Raw genomic sequence first — 17,498 nt, 5'->3', positions numbered from 1 at the left:
TAAGTGGCTTCAAGTTTATTCTTATGTCGTTTAAAATGTCCTTTTCCTTCTTCAACGTGAATTAGTCCCCCGGTTTCCTGGTTTGGCCATCTAAATTTTTCACCAACAATCAATCGACTTATTACCAACAGGTGTGCCAAGTGACTGCCTGTAATCAAAGGCGTCCTGAGATACCAAACCAGGAAACTGAAGGACTATTTCACACTGAACAAGGCAAAGCCTAAATGTCTGTGCATTTTTACCCCCATGTGGATAATTTAAACTAAATAAAAAGAAACTATCTAATTTATTTAGGTGTACAAACTCCTTTTTGTGCTTTTGGACTTAGACTTTAGATACATGCACCCCAGCCCCCACATGTCTTTTGGTTGAGCACAATGTTTTTTAACTTTTACTTTCACTAAGTTGAGATATCTCTCATTCATGTGGTCGAATATCATGAAACATATTTGTTAATTTGAATTTTAAGGCACAATCCAAATGTAAATCTGTCCTGTATCACACTGTGGATCAAAACTGGTTATGTCTCTCCACAATTTCAATCCAGACATACAAACATACAATATCTATGAATCTGACCCTTCCACCACCTAACCGACACACACACACACACACACACACACACACACACACACACACACACACACACACACACTGTTTTGGTGTATGACTCAAAAGAAAACAGCCGGCTCGTCCCATAGGTGGTGGTGAAAAATGATTCAGGAAAACAGGAAGGAGGTGAAGGTTTGGTAAGGGGTCACTCTGTGGCTCTTAATGTTGGGAACACACACACACACACTCACTCTTACATATACAAAACACACACAGCAGTGCATATCCGAAAGTCATCAGCGCTGTGTGGCTCCATAGATGTTGGTGAATAAAGTAACACAACATACAGTCAATTCAATTCACACACACACACACAAAAATATATATAAATAGAATATTTCACTTCATTTCCTTTTTCTTTCTGTAACCGTGCACACACACGTCAGATGGTTAAATGGGATGTTTGTGTGAAACTGTTGGTCAAAACACCAACAGACAGACAGACTCACATAGACGCACATGCACACATGCGGTGTGGGACTAATAATAGTTTCTCCTGTTTGCGGCTGTTACTTCAAGTTCAAGGACACTTCTGAACCGTTGATGACACAAAACACCTTTTAATTAAATTGAATTCAGTCATTTCAAACTATAAAGCAAAACTACTATTTATGCTTTATAGCTTAGCTTAAAGGGACTGTTCCTATAGTTAATGAAGATCTTAGGTGAACACACACCCACCCACACACACATACACACACACACACACACACACATATATATATAGGAATATTTACATGCACTCACACATTCACATATGTCAAGAATGCACAAATAAATTCTCACTTATGCTGACGCACTTGTGCTGACACTTACTGACTCACTCTGACACTTTTCTCCTTTCTTTGATCTCTCTTTAATTTCTGTCACACACACACACACAAATACAAATGTACAGTTGTTAATAGACTTGCTCAAACACAAACTTTCATATAAACACATTTTCATCATTTATTTTCCATTTTTCTATTGAAATTATTGTTCCATACATGAACAAGGACACACACAGACCAACGTTATTAATATCAAAATCTCCTTCAAACCTGCAGAATTTGTAAACAACATGAAATATCATCTTTTCTCAGTCACCATCAGTCATTCATCACATTTCTTTTATTTCAATTCCACAATAACAAACAGAATTTATGTTTTTGATTATGTTTTGTGAATCATTAACTCGGAAAAGAAATGTTTCCTCACCAGCTTTTCAGCTATTTCCTGTTTCTGTTTGTAAGACTGAAATTATAAAGTGTGTTTATATGTATATATATACACACACACTAATTATATAGTTATGAGATTTAAATTTCTCTTGGAGGACTTTGACTCTGCTCTTTATTTATATGTAAAGTTCCTTTTCTAGACTATTTTAATGCCGAGTTACAACATCATGCAGATGAACTATCACTATCATCTGTAAAACAGAAGAATAACATCGGTACAACTTTCAAAAAACACAATTAAAATTTAGTATCTCACACAGGACTAATGATCTGTGTGTGTGTGTGTGTGTGTGTGTGTGTGTGTGTGTGTGTGTGTGTTTGAATGTGTGTGTGTGGTAAAATTTGATAAAGAAACTGAAAACCATGATGTCAGTTTCCCTCCATGATGCCCTTTTTTTCAATAGCAAATTTAAAGCAATTGAAATATAATATAAAACAAATGTAAAAATAAGCTGATGATGACAACAGGACGCTGGAAAAGTGGATCGGCTCTTATTTTTATTATTAAATCCTCATATTTACTCTACTTCCATAAAACTGATCAGTCAAAAATTGTCAAAAACTCATAAAACTCAACATAATTACATTTATCAGCTGTTTTACATTAACATTAACATTTTTTGATAGAAAGAGTCAAGATTGTAGGTTATAACAGAGGAGCTTGGGAGGCCTCACTGGCTGTTAATAATCATTTCTGCTTGAAAAGACTGATGTATAAAAACATCACAGTAACCAAAGTATTTTCTACCTTTTATAAACATTAAAGAGCAAAACAGTAAAAATAAAACAGAATAGGAGTTTTAATGCTCTGCCCTTTATATGATTTAAAGTTTGTCTGCACATCAGGACGTTCAGCATCTTAACTATATTATTTTCCAGTGTGAACATATTAAAAACACAGTTAATATCAGTATAAATAGTTGTTTGCATCTGTAAAGGTTTAATAGATAACCAGCATATTCTAGCCTGAGTGAAGCAAAATTTACTACCTAAACTTTCCAATTCAAGAGAGAATTTAGAGCATAAAACCTTTTTTCTTATAGATTTGACCCCGACGTTAGTGTTGTCATGATCTTTAAAGTTGTCACCTTTAAATAATTCATGACTTATTTTCAAGTCTGATCCTCTATTGAAGCCCAAAAGCCCAGAAGCAAGCTTTCATATTTTATCCCGACCAGGAAATCATTGTGCATCGTGTCAAAGTGCTCTTGAACAAACCACTAAGATGCTGCAACTCTTACAGGTCACTTATTTTAATAATAAATAGATTATTTATGACAATTTCCCTACAAACTATCTCAAAAACAATCAAACTGAAATAATGAATCATACAAATATTCATATAAGCAGAGAGAGTGTTACAGAAAGCAGCAAAACATGGAACCAACAGTCAGACAGGAAACAAAAGTATATACACACTAAAAACATTTTAAAAGGTATTTTAAAAAAAACTCAGTTACTCAATTAACTAGTAAATTTTAAGAAATAAACTTAAATTGAAGTTTTATTCTCAGTCTGAGCTGTTTTGGAGTGTAGATGTTGTTTCATCACCTGAAAGCAAACAGCTTCTTCTGCCATTCAGTGTGTGTTAACTTAGAGTTTAATGTTAAAACATATTAAAACCATGTTGATATCTTACCTCAGGTGTTTTTCTGCTCGGGGGGGAAGCTGACTTCATTCAGCTGTCAGATGTTAAACTGCCGGCCAAAACTAAACATCATAACACAGGTCAGTAATATCTGCTGCTGCTACTGCCGATGTTTTTGTCATGAACACTGAATACGTCCACATTAGAAAACAAAGGAGTCTCTTTTTCCTTCAGGAGAACATCTCTGCTAAGTTTCTACTTCTCATCCTGATTTCTACTTCTGTCACATCACTTTTATTTTAGAAAGAAAAGAATAATTTTAGTTGCCTTAAACACTTTTCTATACCACTGAAATCCTTCAGATGAAATCCTTTAACAAAAAAAAAGCCCTAAAGCAGAGAGTTTGGACAGTTCTGACTTCTTAAACACAACCAGGTCCAGTAATTATTCATTTTTAATATGCAGAATTTTTACAGTGGTTTGTATTTTTAATTGTAAGTTAAAATACAGTAACTGTGACAGAGATTAAACATTAATTTAAAGGAATTTACTCTCATTACACTTATTACAGATGTTGTGCACTCTGTCCTCAAACACACGTCACCACTTTTTAAATGTCGTTTGTTCAAGGACACAAGAGGTTAAATTGTTTATTTGTGTTTTTCAGCTAATTGATACAAAAATGAAACTTTGTGGCTGTTTTTTTTTACTTTGTTAAGATACATTTCAAGGTCACATACACATTTTTTACTCACCACAGAAGCAGTTTTGCTCGACTGTTCATATCCAGATGTTTCAACCTTTCCTGGTAATTAGAGAGGTGTCGAGTTATCATGTGAATTTTTGAGAATGACGTATGTTTATATTCTATTTTAAAGAACAAAAATGCAGAAACCTACTCAGTCACTACTTTCAGTTACATATGTATAAAACAAATATCAATAAATCAGCCTTACACATCTTAGTCACATCTACATAACAAGTGACCTTGTGACAAACTGGTCTAGATCATCTAATATCCTGTAAAACAGAAAAGTAGGTCACATATATCTTCCAGCTCTAGAAAGAAATAAACAAAAAGTTACTGAAACCTTTTTTTTTTTTAGAGGAAGCACACATTTTATAGACAGTAAATTGTATTAAGATGCATCTAAATGGTTTAAAACAGATTATTTTAGCAAAATTAACATCTTGTATTTATCTGATCTCATTAATGAAAGGCAGTTTGTAACATTTTTCGGTATAATGTAACTTAAATATAAAGAAAAGTCTGAAGACGTAGCAGAAGAAGACTCATGAGGTTGAGAAATGTTTAATTAACCATCAGGAGAAAAACTGATGAAACACAAATACTTTTTCCTCACTGCTTCTCATTTATGTTTCCTCCTTTTCACGTTTTAATCATCTGTAGTTGGAACGAGGAAGGAAAAGAGGAAACACACCAACATTGTTCAGATATATTAAGAGAAGCATATGTTGTATCAAGTAGTTTTGTTACAAACACTGTGCCACTTTCAGAGGAAATTCCTGTAACTACTCGTATTTTTCCAGGAAAATACGAAAAACAGACCTGTATTTAGTTCGACCACTGAGCGCTCTTTTTGGTTTACATAATCAGTTTTGAAACTGTTACATAAGAAAAAAAAGTTTCTGAACCCAAAGAGGAGCGTGTAATTGAGCAACAGAGGTTAAAACATGAACATCACAACAGTAAGAGAAAGTTTTCACATGACAACAACAGAGTAAACTTTACATTTGAAACAGGTTTCCACAGGATGTGTGCCAGTCCAAAAACTGACACACAAACGTGACACATTTTTATTTTGGACATTGAACAAGTAAATAAAAAAATCACAAACAGCACGAGACAAATATCCCTCAACACCCACATACAGTAGTGACATACAGTCGGGACAAAACAAGACAAAAATAAAACCTACACACACTCTCACACACTCTCACACACACACACACACACAAAAGTTGTCAGAGTAACACAATGTGTCCATTCATGCCGAGAAGCAGTGTAGCTCTATTGTCCATAGTGACTTTAAATGAAATGAAATGTGACACATGTTAAGGAGTTAAATATACAAAAGTTTTGGACCAGTTTTCATCAGATTGTGATAATTAAATGATATTTTTTACTGTTAAAGGATTATTGGAGGTTTGTCAGTTTGTATTTTACAGCTAATTGACTAACAAAAGTCTGCAGAGTTTTAACATTACACTACTGTGGATTTGAATTTATCTACTCAAACTATAAATTAAAGATGTAAATTTTAGATTCCTGACTATTACAGGTCAGTGTGTGTGCGTGTGTGTGTGTGTGTGTGTGTTTGTTTTACCAAGAAAATGAACAAACACTGTGTTAAATTCATTGAAAAAGCAAAGTATAAGCAGTGTAATTCACAATATTGTATCCAATTTAAAGTCTTAATTTTATTTTGACCTCTTTTTTTTTAAATTTTAAAACATGTATCAACTTGACTTTTTCTTTTTGCCGACACGTTGCTCTTCTGTGATGTTTCTGCAGTAACAGGATAATGATCGAGGCAGTGCTGCTCTGACTCTTACAGCCCAAACTACCAGCTGACTGTAATCTCGATGATGTAAAGCAGCAGTTTTAAGATGATTCAGCTTCAATTGGTACATCGAAGTCGAAGACGCATGCTGGTAAAAATAAAACAGACGCATGTCGAGAGGGGGAAAAACATCCAAGTGTAACAAAACTTACAAGTAAAAATACGTAAAATCTGTGTATTTACATACAGGTGAGAACATACAGTGATCATAATAATTGCAGTAAATGTAACACTCATCTAAACAGAGAGTCACTCAGATCATGATGATGGTCAATAACTGGAACTGAGACAAACACCATGAAAAAAAAAAATCCTAAACAATCATAAAAAGTATTTATTGTAAAATTAGTAGAAATGAAAAGAAAAATCAGCACCGAATTGTCCAAATATACAAATAATTTCAATGAATTCCCTTCTTCTAGTCTAAATCCCACATCTGACTGAGTTTACACAGACACAGAAATAACTTTTTTGTCTTTCTTTCTGTTGATGCTCAAACTTCTGCTGAAGTTGAACAGTCATAGATTTGATCCCGGACTACATGTTCACGTATACGATGTATAGAAACAACAGCCTGACCTGCTGCTGCTGCGGTGGTGGTCGGTCCTCTTTCTCCTCTTTCTCTTTTTTTTCTTTTGTTTTCAGTGGCTGCAGCTAAATTGATACACTAAACATTTTTAATGGACCATCGTGTGTGTGTGTGTATGTTTTTGAATGACACAGAGAGAGAACCTGGGTATGGGGTGTGTGGTTCATGCACTTATTCACTTATACATTTCTGGATTTGTGTGTGTGTGTCTCTCTGTGTGTGTGTGTGTGTTTTACATGAAGATGTGGCCAAAAGCTTTTTCTGCTTTTACCGATACATTCGGTCAACCTGTAAACAATGTTCGAGTTTGACCGTCTGTCACATCAACAGGGTTATTTTTGGACACATCTCAGTACGTCAGAACACTCGTTAATTTGTGGGAAGGTGAGAGTTAAAGTCAAAACAGTTTCGCGTGATACTCAGTGAGATTAGTGCAGTACAAATATTCTCCTGTCTCACTGAGTTCATCCCAAACTAGCCTTTCTATTTGTCTCAGTGCTTCATACAGATGTGCTGTATTTACATGAGTTTTATGTTTCATGATTTAAGATCATTTAAGCTTTTCAGAAGCTTTACAAATGTTACATATATATAGATAGGTATACATTTTAACAGTGAATACTTGCCTGCTGACCAAAAAATGTCATGCTTCAAACTTGGGATAAAAATATTTTACAACTTTAAATTTAATCTCATGTATGATTACAAGGAGAAGAGAAGCGCACTTCTTTCAGTAGGGCCTGTTTGAACTTGTCTCACATGTTTGTTTTTTTTTGTTTCATTTGTTTATTTAAGTAAAATCATGTCCAAACCTTCATTTTATCTGAGGCAAATGACACAAGCTGAGTCCGTCTCTGCTGCTCACTAAATATTTCAAACTTGATGATGTGAAGAAGGATTTCAGCAGCTGTTAACAGATTTTCTGAACTTTAAATTGAATATATCTCAACTCAAGATAAATATTAAGTGCCTTCATGTAACATGTTTAATCATGTATGAATCCAACAGGACCTCTCTCAACTCCTACTTCTTATTTTATTTAAAGATAATATTTGTAGATTGAAGCTGTTTATACCTTAGATAAAATATATTTAAATGTGAACGTATTGATGCCAAAGAAACTGAACTTCTCCTCAGCTATACCATCATAAGTCTCAGAAGCATTCATTTGAAACCTACACATATGACAGTTGTAAATGGCAGGTTTTGCAGAGCAACACTTTTAAAGCTTGTTAAGTAAAATCATGTCCAAACCTTCATTATGTCCAAGAGAAATGACACAAGCTGAGTCTGTATCTGCTTAACAGAAGCATTGCATGTTAAACACTTCAAACTTGCTGATTTGAGATAATTTAGTAATTGTTTAGAGAGTAGAAGAGGACAGATTTTCTAAAATGGTACAACTTTAAATTGAATTTCTCCAATAACGTCATATTTTAACATGACCCTGATGAAATATGTTTGATTGTGTGTAAAAAAACAACAAGAGGAAAAGTTTACCTCTTCCAACAGGACCTCTTTCAACTCCTATTTCATGTTTTTTTTTGTTTAAAGGTTTATATCAATGTCAATGTTTGTGGATTTAAGCTGTTTTTTTCCTTAGATTCAATACCTTTAACTGTTATTGATTTGATGCCAAAGAAATTTAAGTATTCAGAGTCTCTTCTCCTCAGCTATACCATCATAAATCACAAAAAACATTCATTTTAAACCTTTACAGACGACGTTTTTAGAAAGCAGGTTTTGCAGAACAACACGTTTAAAGTTTATTAAGTAAAATCATGTCCAAACTTTTATTATATCTAAGAGAAATGACACAAACTGAGTATCTGCTGAACAAAAGCATTGCACATTCAACATCTCAGACTTGATTTGAGGGATTTTAACTCTTTTGAATGTAAAAAAAAAGGATCAGTTTTAAATTTAATCTCTCCAATAAAATCTTAATTGTACATTCATGGAAAGAAGTTTGATCATGTGTCAGAACAAAGTGAGGAAAAGTTAAACTCATCAAATAAAAGCTCTTTAAACTCTTATATCAGAACTATTCTGAAAAACAGGCAGTCTCAGGTGTCTAATGACCTCCTTCGTTTAACTTATAAATAATTTTAAACTGCAGCAAAAAACAAAACATCACAACTTTGCTCCAAAAAAAATCTTTAAAAACCGGCAATATGTCAATTCAATCATCTCCAACACAGTTAAATGATGAAATATACAAACCAAGATGAAAATAGGTTGTCTGAGTTTTAATTTTTACCTCCCAGATCTTCTTTTTTTTTTAAAAAAACCCAATATGTATGATGATCCTCTAAGATGCAGGTCAGCCATTTTGTTGTGACCACTCATTGGGTTGGCAGTCGGGCAAGAGAAGGCTTCTGCCGAGGAATAACTGAATCATATATAAATCCTTCAGCGTTGTTAGTTCTGTTGTTTACGACGTGTGCTTATTTCCATATCTGGATTTTGTTAGCTGGTTACAAAAGCCTTTCTTTCATAAGCAATGAAGCCTCAGTGAAGCCTCCTCATGTCTGGCAGAAAATGGCTGACTGTACAGATGAAGACACAGAGCTCCAGAGAGGAAGAATAGCTCTTCTTCATCTCATTGTTCAGGCTGTTTGTTCTACAGAGGGTTTATGTTAAACTTTTAGATAAAATTGATGGTATTTTAGTACAATTCGTGCTTTAAAAGAGGGGAATTAGACTGAAGAGACAAACCTTAACACAGATTATCCAACTTTGTATTTGTAAAATTGAATCTATGTAATCTTTTTTTTCAGGCAAAGTAAGGTAATTTAATGCATATATCACATTTTATTACAGAGAAAAATCAATGTTCTTTACATTAGAATACATACAGTGCAAAGTAACAGGTAAAGAGCTATATATTGGATCAAATAAAGAAAAAGATAACAAGAAAAGAAAAGAAAAAATTCCAGAAAACCTCCGTAGATAATCCAGAGACAGTGAAGAAAGCTTCTTTCACCCCGCAGACGCAAAATACAGACATACACAGACTCACACACACACATACACACACACACACACAGTCTAATTTGGGGGCTGATATAAATCTTTATAATCAAAATTCCTGCTTTACATTAAATCCCTTTAAAAATAAAAATATATGACACTAATATAAGTTGCATGAAATCAGAGTTTTATTAGAAAATGTAACAAATTTAGGCTTAAAATATCAGTTGTTGTGGTCATTTACTGCAGTTTGTATATAAGTGGCATTTAAATTTAACTCACCATGGTTGTGTGTAGGCTTGAGTGTATTTTCATGTGTGTGTGTCTCATTTGTATGTATTTAATGCTGAAAATAAGAAGACGTCTAAAGGTGTGTGTTGGTATGTGTGACTTCCATCATGTGTATACCTGTGACATGACCTCACTTTTTTATGTCCGCGTGCATGTTTAACACATGCATTTTTTTGACATACACTGTATAGTGTCTTTGTGCTATATTCTCATTAATTTACTTGTGTGTGTGAGTGTGTGTGTTAGTGTGTATCTCACCGTAACGTGGCAGCAGATGCAGAATCAGTGTTGCCAATAAGAGGAACTGTGAGCAGTCTGTCCTGTGGGCGGCAGGGGTTGATAAAAGCGGGACACCCGCAGTTGGTGTCCTACCCTTGTTACCTGCTCTCGTACAAACTGGTGGTTTATTAATTACAATCCCAACTCCATGCATGTGTTAATTACCCACTTCAAGGGGGGAGAAATGTAATCACTGTTTGACAGCTCATCTCTCTTTTAAAAGTAACATTTGTTAGGTTTTTTTTGTTGCACGTATTAATGTGTTTTTATGGCATCTTAGTTTTGACCATGTCACCCAATTACATGTTAGAGTGCCACAAAAAAGTATTTGTATGAATCATGAATCTATGTTTTTTTTTTTATTATTATTCTTAGGAGCAAAATGATGATTGCAAGAAGACAGAAAATTAAAGCTATCACAGGCGGTGAAGCAGAGGATGCAGAAAACAAGGACTGTTGGCCCCGGCAGGGAGGGAGGAGGCATCGGGATGAGCAGCGAAAGGACTCGGATCAACTGAAACTTTTTTTTTTTCCTCAGTTTCATCACCTGAAACCCTGAAAGTCAAGCCGGTTTTAATGGGACACGCCCGCCCCCTCTTTGTCCTCAATGCCAGGGGGAGTCGTCTGTTGCCAGAAAGGGAAGGTAAATGGGTGTGACTTTTGATTTCTCAAGTATGAACGTGTCTGCCTAGTTCAAATTAACTTATATCATTTTAAATGAAAATAAAGAATGTCTATACTGGAGATACTTTCACTCAGAAATCAATGAATAAAAGCTCTTAATTCAAGAATGTATTATTTTTATAACTAGAAACTGTTAAAGGTAAAGAGTAAAGAATACGTTTGAGTTTGGAAATATCCCAAACTAGCTCCTACTGTAGTAAATCTGTTAAAAAAAATGTCAAATTGGGGCTCATGTACTGTATTACATCAATCTTTAGATTGTCTATATAAAATCTGTGGATCTGCAGCTGTAGAAAGAGGAAACAGAGGGAAAGGTGGGCAGAAAGGAGGATTAAGGAAAACAGAAGGCTGGTTAAGTTCCAAGAAGTAAAGTGGCAAATGAACCATCAACCGACCAGCTCGTGTTTTTGCTCCATGAAACTTGCACCAGTTTCAAACCAGCTTCCGGACCTTGTGGTTATATTTGACGTTCAGCTGTTTTGCTACGACTTGAAAGCAGCAGAATAAGTGAAATTTTATGAATCACAGCAGTCACAAATAGTTCAGGAAAGAAACAGCGCAGGTTGATTTATTCCCATTTCAGTTGTGCTGTAGGGTATTTGGGAGGAGGAGTATTAAGAGTACACGTGATGTGATGCCAGCTGATGATTCTGGAGCAGTGTTTGAAGCTGTTGTCACTACAACTTTGTTGGATGCAGGGATTTAGTCAGATCATGATATAATGGGTTTGTACAGTGTCCTCGTCTTTAGCTGGTTCGATGCTTGTGATACCAGGGTGCAGGAAATCATCTGGGGACCTTAAGAGGACTCAGGGTGTCCCTATGAAATGGGGAAGAGTCTTTTTTTTCCCACATATGTTAAATCTGAGGTCTCTTTTTCTCAATTTCCAATGAGAGGCTCTCGTATCTCTGTTCAGGACGCCTTGGAGGCTCTGCTCTTGAGGTTGAGAGAAACTAAAACTTGCCCAGAAAAACAGCACTGCAGTCCGTTAACAGTATATCAGCTGGGGAAATCCTCTCCCTGAAGTGTTGTTTAATTTCACCCCAAAAAAGTAGAAATGTCTGTCTGATGTGGGTTTTTGAGGGCCGATACTAATGTTAGTATCTCTGGAATTGAAGCTGTGATTGCTTATATTTAGTACCTTTACATGTGATTGTTTTGATGGCTAAGAAATTAAAATATTCTGTGTCCCCCCTCGATGTTTCCACCAGTTATTGACCGGCTTCATTTATACCGTTATAGGTCACTAAAACTCTCATTTGAAAGCAAGACTGATGAGATTTATTTACATGGGCTTGATAGCAGGTTTTTTTTGCAGAGTGACATGTTGAAATCCTCATGTCCAAGCCTCCGTCATATCTGTGGCAGGGGACGCTAACGAGGCATTTTAAAGACAAATATCAGGCGATATATGAGCCCGACGCTAATCTGGATACTATGGTAACTTCTAAGACACCTGATCCGTCCCATGCAGTGCGGTGGTCCTGCAGTGTGTGTGTGTGTGTGTGAATTTACGCCTTTTGTCTTAGTGTTAGTAGCTTGTGTTTGCTGACTTGGAGGTGTAGTGTCGGGCACAACAGGCGTCTCGCTGGAATGTGCGTCATTTAAAAAATTGACTTCAGTGAGAGGAGGTGACGCAGCAGAATGATGCTATAGGATCCTCCATTAAACAGGAAAATGTAAATTAAATGGATGATGTTGTATAAAGTGTAAAGTTGATACAGTATTTAACACAAACGTAAAACTGCAGATGCACAAGTTTTTATATCACATTACTTTAGTTTAAACTATTTTTAAACTTCTCAAGACTTTATTTTTTACTCTTACGATAGCTTGCGGTGGTTTTATTTTGTCATTTATTGGCTGTATATTGCAAGAGTGTGTGTGTGTGTGTGTTTTGGTATGTGTGCTTGCGTGTGTGTGTGTGTGTGTGTGTGTGAGTGTGAGTGTGTCCAACTTTGCGTGTACGTACATACAGTATATTCTAAATGAAAAATCAAGTGTAGTGTGTGTAAGGCTGATTTTCTGTGTGTGTGTGTGTCTGTGGAGTGTTATCTCATCAAGGGTCTGGATGTTAATTTATCAACGTAAGTGTCACACACACACACACACACACGTTCACACACACGTTTCCTGTGAGCTGCATTCGAGTTAAGTGTCAAACTGTGTGTTAAACTGGTGTAAAATTAAAGGAAAATATCCTAAACAAACACACACACTCACGCTAACGCACACACAGGTCTGGCAGGTCTCACACACACACACACACACACACACACACACCAAAGTCCCTCTCGTAACGGCTGGAAGTGTGTGTGTGTGTGTGTGTGTGTGTGTGTGTGTGTGTGTGAGCGTGCGTGTGAGTGCTCAATAGATGAAATGGAGAGAAACAAACATTTAAACATACGATAACTATATCTCAGGACGTACATAAAGACACATTTATATTTCAATACATTATATTTAATAAAATAAGTCCAGTTTTATATTTTAGGGGATATATTACTTGTTAATTCATTAAATGTGAAAGATATTTTCTTCTTTATTTGTCTTATTTAATATCTAAGAGAAATCTGACTTATGAAGAAAATATTCTCCAACATATATTTAGACAAAACGACCCCCGATTTAACATTCCTGTTTGTTTAAATGTGTGTTTCAAAATGCAAATGTTTAATTCATATTTGATTCATGATGTTTTCATGTTTTTTTTTTGTTGTAATTTACATATCCTGGATGCTTTCTAATTACGGTTTTCTCAGTCTGTGATTTGAGTTGTTAAGAGTAGTCGGAGGCTTGAGTGTTACCTGCAGTGCTGTGAGTGTGTAGGTTTATCTTTCTCAGATGATTCAGAGGTGTGTGTGTATGTGTATGATTTAAACGTATGTCCAAGTGTCGGTCAGACTTTGATCAGACTGAACAGGCGAGTGTTTGGTGTCCTTTTGTCTCACTTTTTGCTTGTTTCGTGTGTGTTTCGGCCAAATCAGCATGTGGCGGAGTGTGTGATTCTGTCTCTCTGTGCGTTCACTTCGTCTGTGTGTGTTTTAAAAACGGTGTAGTGACACAGTAGGTTTTACAGGGTTTATAATGTGATCTCTTTATATATTTTTTTTATTGCAGGATAAACAGAACAATGTGACTTCAACCACGATGTGAGGCAGCACTATACGTTCATCACTGTCTGCTCAGCTGGACACAACACACACACACACACACACACACACACACACACACACACACACACACACACACACACACACAGGTGATTATATGTTATATCTTTCATGTAATGTTATATGAATATTGTGCAAATCACAGCAAACAACCTATACTCTATCGTTTCACTGTGCATTCAAGCACAACTCTGCCTGTTTTTTAACACTAAAACTAACATAAGAAAAACTGTAAAACTGTCAAATATAATTTGATGAGAAAACTCAGCTGATATATAATAAATCAGTTGAGCCCAATAAAGACTAAATCTGATTGTGTTTTTTTTAATGTTTTGAACACAATACAAATTACTGAAGGTAATTCTTGCACTCCCCGTTTATTAAAATGTATTTTAAAGCTGCATACTGGTGAAAATTGAGGGTTTTCTTGTGTTTATATGTTAAAAAAGAGGCAGACATTTTTCAAATTAACACCCAGATATTTTGCAGGAATTATAGCTTTCAAAACATACTTGGACCCCTATATTTTATGTAATGTTTAAGTCTTATTTGTCAGTCAGCTTTTTGAAAAGTTAGAGACGGTGAAATGATAAGATTAGAGGTTTAAACGAAGACTATAGTCTTTATTACTTTTTTGCCGCGATTAAATCAGACTCACTTATGTTCTCTGTGTCCTCAGATGAAGCTGGAGAGGTTGCTGTCGTCGATGGATGAGACGGGACCGTATAGGTATGTTAAACAACACACAAAACAAAACATATAAATCTGGTAATTGTTGAGAGGACGCTCTTAACCTGTGTCGGTTGTCAGATACTTTAAAGGTTTTGGATACAACTCACTGGTTAGATATTTGTGAGAATACCTGTCATTTAGAGTTGAATGAGAGTAGAGTGTGTGGCTTTACTGTAACGACTGTCACGGTAGTTTTTTTGAACGTGTAAAAGGAGAATTAGGCTGTGTGTGTGTGTGTGTGTGTGTGTGTGTGTGTGTGTGTGTGTGTGTGTGTGTGTGTGTGTGTGTGTGTGTTGTGTTGAAGTTGCTCGGATGCTTTTATCGAGATGTCATTGTTTAGGCTCATGCTGTATCACGGGATATGATCAGTTATAGGGGGCAAAAACCGAACCAGGAGCAGTTACTGTGGGGTCGACAGCTGTGAGTACAGAATGGGGCAGGTGTGCTCGTAGGTGTCTGTCAGATATATATCCGATACCTGTGCAGGGCAGAAGTCGATCATTTACATTTGACAAGGTTTAGGGGTGTTCAAAGGGTCTTGCTGTGTGTCGCTGTCCACTTCTGTGGTGCTGAAATGTGCGTTTCAGCACCACGGAGGAGGACAGCGACACACACACACACACAAGGGGCAGATAATTAGATGAAAAAGAAAATCCTCTAAACTCTGGCAAAGTCTTGGTACACACTACCGATTTGTCAACAAAACTTAATCTTATATTAACTTAATTTCTGGAAACAAAATGGTTCAAATCAGATCAGTGATGACAGTCGAGGTATTTTTTATTTTGTTGTCAGCGTGAGAAATTATCAGCAGGGCAAACATTTGTCCTGAACGCTGCCCCGATGTGATTCTTTTTCCTTCTTTAAATTCAGGCAATATCTGCTTATCCTAAAAACGTTTGTTTCATAATTTACAATATAAAGAAATACGAGATTAACCTTGGATTCGTGAAGGTGAATGTGTGAACACTGTCGCACCAATATAGAGAAGTTTCCAGAAACACTGTGGGCGAAACAACAGATTTTGTCGTGTCGCGGTGTCAAAGGTTGGATTAGCGTTTGTTTAGGGAAAGATGGAGTTACTGTTGACTCAGATAAGGTAAAAGAAAGAGTGTGTGTAAGTGTGTGTTAAGAGGAGGGGGGCAGAAACTTAAATTCGAGAAAAGCTTTGTATTGTTGGATTTAAGGGGGGTGGTGTGTGTGTAGTTAAGGATATCAATACTGGGAGGGGTAAATACACTTAACGTATATACAAAACAAAAACCTGAAATTAAAAAAAAACTCAGGAGATGTAGTTTTAGTAGCTTTGTGGCATAAGATGGTTAAAAACTATCCCTATCTTTCTCTTTTGCCTCTTGTTAACATAAACATTTTAAAGAGCCCCAAAAATGCCACAACATGCATGTTAAGAGACGGTGGTCAAGCTTATATTTCAACATGTTTGTGCACTTTCCCTGCGAGCTCTGACTGTTTAAAATCTTGCAGATTATATGGACACATGTAGAGATTTTTCACAGGCAACTGTCCACGACTAAATCCACATTTTCTTGTCTTGTTTTCAGCTGTTGGGCTGCGAGGACACGACCGAGACGTGAAGGGGGACTCTCAAAACCTACCGATAGGAGTGTGTGTGTGTGTGTGTGTGTGTGTGTGTGTGTGTGTGTTTGACGTGTGAAAATTTGAAGATATTTAATGTCATCAATTTAAACACACTTGGAGGCCTCTTTTGTCTCTCTTAAATAACTAATGTCATTTTGCTGAATGTGTTACACTACATTTGAATGCTGTGTATCTGCTGTTTTTAATGTGAAATGTGTTGGCAGCTGTTTCACTGCTAAATATTTGAGCCTTTAAGCTGATAAATGTTTATTAAATTGTAGGTGAGTGTATAATATTACTGTGCAAATGTCAGAATATAAAATAGGTGCTATAAAATTGATTATTGTAAGGGTTATTTTGTGAAAGATGACATTTTGTAAATATATTTTTATCCTGCACGTTGTAAATATGTCTGAAAGGCAGCTGGTCAGTTATAAATTAAATTTCATCCCGTTTGAAATTGTTACACAACTTGCTGCTCCTTCCTCCCGGTGTCACGTTGACTTCGATCCCTCCACTTGTGTCAAAGAATGCGAGCAGCTGCATGATGACTGTCAGCATGTGGACACATTTTTATACTCTTATCACTCTAATGAGTACATGACAGGCTTTGTTTTGTGTCACAAATCCTATGTTTCTCAGAATTTCATGTTTAGTTTGGGTGTGTGTGTTTATGTGAAAGAGAGAGAGAGAGTGAGAGAGAGGGAGCATGGCGGCAGAGGGGGGTGTGTTGGACTAAAAAAATGCTGTGGCAAAAAAAGAAAAAGCCTTTCTGGGTCGGAGAGGGGAGCTGAGAGCACAAACTGCTGAGGAGAAAATCATGACAGCCGGCTGTGGTGAAACATCCAACGTCTGTAAGCATGACCGACTCAATCATGTGCATGTAAATGTTAAAATACTGAAATAAAACGATGTAATAAATTCACATGGTTCTCTTAGTGTTTATGTAACACACACATCACATCTCACCTCCCCCCCTCTTCAATGTTTTGGATGGAGAATTTACTACGACGGGGACAATCTCGCGAGAGTCTGTAAATCCGAAAGTTTAGCTGGGGAATGTAGTTTTTCTTTTTGGAGAGGTTGCACTTGCGCATGTTGCAGCAGAGGTGAGTGTGGAAGAGTTATCTGGCGCAAAACGGGCCAATCTTATGCGCAAGGATGCTTCTC

At 36.2% G+C, this 17,498-nt stretch overlaps 1 long non-coding RNA gene across 2 annotated transcripts; it reads left to right on the top strand.

The window, feature by feature from the left end:
* Positions 1–3,395: 3,395 nt before the first annotated feature.
* Positions 3,396–17,253, top strand: LOC137183430 (uncharacterized). Of its 2 annotated transcripts, XR_010928468.1 has the most exons (4): positions 3,396–3,563; positions 10,516–10,783; positions 13,945–14,726; positions 16,292–17,253. It is a non-coding gene; the product is annotated as an uncharacterized lncRNA (long non-coding RNA). The 2 variants fall into 2 exon arrangements; XR_010928467.1 differs by lacking the exon at positions 3,396–3,563 and having other exon boundaries at positions 9,267–10,783.
* The last annotated feature ends 245 nt before the right edge of the window (positions 17,254–17,498 follow it).

The sequence above is a fragment of the Thunnus thynnus genome, chromosome 5 (genome assembly GCF_963924715.1).
Source record: "Thunnus thynnus chromosome 5, fThuThy2.1, whole genome shotgun sequence".
Classification (NCBI taxonomy): Eukaryota; Metazoa; Chordata; class Actinopteri; order Scombriformes; family Scombridae; genus Thunnus; species Thunnus thynnus.
Note: the sequence above shows the minus strand (reverse complement) of the source record. Positions and strands in the feature narration are given on the sequence as shown.